Here is a 6,083-nt window from a genome sequence, read left to right as displayed (position 1 = left end):
ACTATCAAGTCCAACCCCCCTGCTAAAGCAGGTTCCCTACAATAGGTCACACAGGTAGGTGTCCAAACAGGTCTTGAATATCTCCATAGAAGGAGACTCCATAACCACTCTGGGCAACCTTTTCCAGTTAACCATCACCCTTATGGTAAAGAAGTTCTTCCACGTGTTAGTACCGACCTTCCTATGTTCAAGTTTTAGGTAATTGCTCCTTGTCCTACCGCTACACGCCTCCAAGAAGAGCCTGGCCTCATTCATTTGCTTCCCATCTCCCCTTGGATTTGTATAAACATTTATCAGATATTCTTTCAGTCTTCTTTTCCCCAGGCTAAACAGACCATGTAACTCAGCCTTTCCTCACAGGGGAGATGCTCCAGGCCCTTAATCACTTTTGTCACCCCCCGCTGGACTCATACTAGGGCATTCCTGTCTTTCTTGAACTGGGGAGCCCAGAACTGGACACAGTAATCTAAATGTGGCCTCACCAGGGCAGAGTAGAGGGGGAGAATCACCTCTCTCAACCTGCTGACCACGCTCTTTTTAATGCACACCAGGATACCATTAGCCTTCTTGGCTGCAAGGGCACACTGCTGGCTCATGGACAACCTGTTGTCCACCAGGACCCCCAGGTCCTTCTCTGCAGAGCTCCTCTCCAAAAGGTCATCCCCTAACCTGAATGAATAAATGGCCAAGAACATCAGGAAAGCTGCAATTAATCCAAAGCTCAATTCTTCTGTCTTTCCATTTTTTCCCAGTAAGCATCACAAAAACAGTGACATCTTCCTTAATATTAATTGATAATGTAATGTAACTTATGGCACTTATCACTTACAAGTCTGGCGGTGTTGCATGCTCTAAAACACTGCATGAGATAACAAGAACAGGGCTGTAATGGAGCCCTACCAGTTGCAGTCATCTGCAGAGGAACTGAAGAATGGAATCCTGGTATAATTCCCCTATAATTCTGGACACAGGGCCCCATCACAGCCTCTGAGTAGAAATTTTACAACTGACATAAAAGCTCACACACCAAAGCAACTCCTGAGGAAACTTGTCAGTCAATTCAGACCTGCCATCACTTCTTAATTTTCACAAAACTAAATATAATCTGGATTACAGTTTATTTTGCACACTTCACACGTTATAGTTCTATACCTATGATTATCTTTTCCAAAGCTGATCATTAAAAACAGAAAATATGTTAGGGTATGCCTAAAGGTATTCACGTTTGCCCAAGGAGGTGTAATTTCTGTTGGGGCTTTTATGTTATAGTTCGTAATTTTCTGAGGAAAAGAGCAATCCAGCACTTTCTGTTTATTGGTTCTGTGCACTCCAAATTCAATGTGGCAGCCTTCTCTTGTAATGTTACAGCTTATAAAGAGTTTAAACCCATCTCCAATAATTTATTTTGAAAACGCTTCTGAGTATATATTATTGAAGAGCCACCTTTTAAAGGACCAAATGTGAAAACATTTAACACACCATTTTTCTGTAAAGTTCACAGGCATCCGTGCAGACATCCTAGGTAGCAATGCGGACACAAGTTTATTTGGGTAACTGTTCATTTTGCTATCAACAGCGGAGCAAGAAATGATGCAGACCTGTGTAAAATGTAACACACTTCTATATTCTGTGGAATTTGCTCAGGCCCCAGCCCTACAGACATTCATGCATCTGCGTTTTACACCTGACTAGTTCCACCAGTTGAGTGAGGGTAACTCATGCATATCATGTTAAATGTGAAAATAAGAGCCTGCAGGATCATAAGGAGCAATGTGGGCACTGAAAAGACAGTGTAATGTTGATGGGCAACCAACGAACCTGTTCCACCATGCACAAGGAAAGGAAAAAAAAAAAAAAAAGGAAAAAAAAGCAAGCTTGCCATAATAGCTTCATCAATGCAAATTTGGAAAACAGCACCATGGAGGCCAACTGCAGTTTTTTCTAGTATAAGCCTGACCTGTAACTCATTAACCTACCACTAAAAGAGAGTTCACCTCACGTTCGGTCCTCTGAAGCACTCAAAGGAAAAAGAAACTGGAATACATTTTTATTTCCCCCCTCTGGAAAAAGAAAGAAGTATATCATATTTGTAAAATTTCATAAACACTAGAAAAAGACTATAAAAGAACCTATTATTGACCTATTGAATATATTCATACTGCACTCAGACCGGCGTTAGTGATTTTTTTCCCCATTAACGCCATTAACTCTTCTTTGATATTGCAGTGCTCTCAGATAAAATAAACAAACTCTCCTGTTACACCAAAATTGCAAAGGTCCAAGACCAATGATAAAACTGCTTCTTGTTTATTTCCCTGGGTACTTGCCACCTGCCCCATGGCTAACACTGTACTCCATAACGCTTGTATTTCCACAAAGCCCAGAATGCCACCAAAATGACTTCTAAATCTTTTCCTAGAATCTGAGGTCATGAATGACTATTAGTTTAGGAAGTATTAATGGGGGCCATTTGACCAAATACACTGTTTTCTTTTTCATGGTATTGTGCAGAATTTAAGACAATCTATAACAAGACACACAGTGGTTGTTTTTCTATGGGTTTATCAGAGCATGCCTAATTGAAGACAGGTCTATAAATAAAACATCAAGCCTTTTTTTTTTTTCCTGTTATTATCTTCATTAGGATAAGATTAGATCATGCAAAGGTCACAGTATGAGAAAGATCTCACAGCATCAGATTAGACTTCTGTAACTGAAGTAAAACCACTACATCCCAAATTCCTTCAGAATCTCAGATATGTAGCTCACTAAAGTTTCCAAGAAACTGTCAGAAGAAGTTCAACTCTAGCTTTCCACAATTCTGTATAAGATGCATTTTGTGGAAGAATTTTAGAGATTTCATTGCTTTAAGCTTGCATAAGCTTGCTAACAAAACACTGCTTCTAGACAAAGGAGTGTGGGTCCTTGTTCCCTTGGAAAGCAAACATTATTTTGACTTTCTTAGATAAATTGCAATTTGTATCTCAAATCCCTCTATTGGGCAGTTGCCTTTTATTTTAAGGTCAGTACCATCTGAATTTTCAAATTGCATGCAGACTAATCAATGATTACCTTTTCTCTGCGCTGAAAATAGCCTTCCTAGTTAATACATCACCACCAAACTCAGAGATTTCTAGCCCGTACTTCAGTGTTTTCCATTTTAATCTCAGAGCAGAGATAACTCTAGATGTCTTAAAGCTTGCCTGGTCTCTACAAACCTTATTAGAGATCAAAAGAAAGAAGACATGACTTCATGCAGTCCTGGGCTACGTGTCGCACTGAAAATACTCTGGAGCATTCTGGGAAGAATCTTTCCTTCATTTTTACTGCTGCTACCGAAGCAATGTAATTAATGCTACATAATCACAGATAAGCATAACTATTATAAGTGACGGCTTCTCAGAATTGATGCCAAAAATGTATCCTGATTTTTGTTTTTAAGCTGCATAACAAATGCTAGTGAGCACTAGTGAGCACAGGCATGTAATTCCAGAACTATATGAACAGCAAGAGCAAGCTCTTGATTCCCACAGGATTTTTGCTGCTGCCAAGTCTGGTTCTATAAAACATTACCTTCAAACGTAGAGAAGGCCAAGCCATATGCTGAATTACATGTGTGTAATTTCAAAGATTTGAGCTTTGGTGCTATCCACATTGAGATAAATACTGCTATTTGCTTACTCTTCCTTCTCTTCACACACTTTTGTTCTTTCTGAGATGTGATTCTACAATATCCCCTCAGAAAGCAGTAGTTTGAGAGAATGTCTTCCTTCCTCCAGCAGTAAAGCACAGTCATACAGTCATTACAAACAGCATCATTTCTTTTTGTCTTTCCTATGCTGAGAAATATTGGTTTACAATGGGTTAAAAATCTGCTACTAAGCACTGGCCATTTTAAGGTGTATTCTTCTCTCCTGCTGATTTGCTCTCTGACCTTTTGGGGGCCAGGGCAGTTGCAGACTTCATTTTTACTCTATTTCCTGGTCTCTCTCCTGGCTGTGCACTCAATGTTTCCACAGCAGATTAATGACAGCTAATAATATCTGATATATCTGGACATTGCCACATAATGAGTTGCAGTCCCACTGGGTGCCCGAAGTGTCACTACTAACAAATTCACCAGAGCTGCACATAATTAGCATGTAAAGGGAGTGATCATGCAGTAAATCTGGAGGGGAAGATGGATAGCCCACGAAGAAAAAAATATAAGGAAAAAAACCACTGTTCTTAACACTCATTGGTAAATGTATGTTTCTTGGCATGAATATTTTCTTGATAACAAACTGTGAACAGGTTACCTCTATAGTAACATTATTTCTTCCACGGCTGATAGGCAGAATTTCATTATGCCACTGCTAATGTTACAATATTTCTGCAAAATGTCACCATATGTAAATTAGAAGAGGTTAGGGTTTCCATCTCAGTTTTCTTTCAAGATGCACTGTCCCTTCTTGCTGTGGCCTAACTCTTCCCTCTGTACTTTCCAGACTTGCTAACATTGTCCCACCTCTTGCAAAACAAAACAGACACTGGAAGACCTTCCTTCTCTATTAGCATAGCCAACTAAGAATGAAAAACTCAACACATGACAGAGACCAAACATATAAGAGTATAAACCAGTTTCCTTGATGAGATCATAACCAAAGTACAGTCTTTTCCATCATGTCAGCAAATGGCCAATAAAGAAAACTGGGATGCACACACAGTGAGTTACCTGATCCAATCTTAACACATATCTCCACCTTGCAACCATCTAGCTGCCCATCATACACTAAGTGCTGCCTGCAAACTGGATAGATGCAGACAAAAAGGCCTCCCCAGGAGAAAGAGGTTGACAAGGGGCAGATAGATTGAACTGAAGGGCTATATTCAGCCTGAACAGCCCTAACTGGGGCAGTTCCACTCTTGTTTAAGTCACTCGCTACTTCTCATTGGTCACCATTGCTGAAGACTTCATTCTGTTTTGAGATTTATTAGTTTTGTTTGCATTTACTCCGACTTTAAGTTTGTTTGGGCAGTTGGCCTAAACATGGCTAATGAAAAGTACGTGTATTTTGAATTTATTATCCTACTGAGGAGAAGAGGTCTTTGGTCCTGAAGGTTTCAGTCTTTAACTTGTTCTTGTGCATAACAGAGAGCTTTGCCACAATAACTTCATGGTCCTTACGATGAGCAAGCATGAGCTGATTCAATGCCAACTTCATGTTAAAGGCAGAAGTTGTGCAGAACTCAAGTACTAGCCTCAGTCTGTGATGCTGAAGAGCACCATCAATGAACCTTGACACTTCAAAAAGTGTGAACTGAACTGCTGCTTAGCAGTGCAGGGAAATACCATGAAAATAACAGTAGCTGCTTATGTCCTATAGTGCATTCCTGTTCCTGCCACCGTCAAGCAGCTAAGTGCACGAGTCCCCTAGATTAGCTGATAAACTCTGAAAGTTTCTGTATTTGCGACTCACACTAATTTTCAGGATGTCTAGCGCACTGTCAAAGAATCACGCTTTGGAGTTGGGTAACTTTTATCTCTTTTCTAAAACTGAAGTTTCCAAACTGTATGTTTCATTGAAAAGTATAAACCCTGGAGGCTTAAAAGCAGCCCAGTTAATTATGAAGTGAAAACTAAGAAAAGAACTCATAAGCTTTGACTTTAGAAAGTGCCATGCTACTGTCTGGCTCTATTTGTGGGTGTTTTTTCAGGAAAAAAAAAAAAAAAAAAAAAAAAACACACCAACTTTAAATTCTTTAAATTTCCCAACAAATGACTACTTCAATTTTGAATCCTTTGTTCTAATACCTTGCCCCTGCCATCTATATGGTAACTCAGCACAATTACTCACTTCAAAATTCACCTTCCCCACATCATCTCTTTATATACAAAAGGCTCAGATGGAGGGATAAAAAAGAAAAAAGGAAGAAAAAAAGAAAGCTTATGTTGTTTGCCTTGTTTTAATGAAAGAACGAACCTCACAGACCATCCAGCTCCCACAGGAGCCTTTTTTATGCAATCTTAATGATAATTAACTGACAGTGATTGATGGCCAGTACTGAGGTAATAGAAGATACGATCATACTATTCTATCCAA

This window comes from Gallus gallus, chromosome 2 (assembly GCF_016699485.2).
Source record: "Gallus gallus isolate bGalGal1 chromosome 2, bGalGal1.mat.broiler.GRCg7b, whole genome shotgun sequence".
NCBI lineage: Eukaryota > Metazoa > Chordata > Aves > Galliformes > Phasianidae > Gallus > Gallus gallus.
This window is presented reverse-complemented; position numbering follows the sequence as displayed.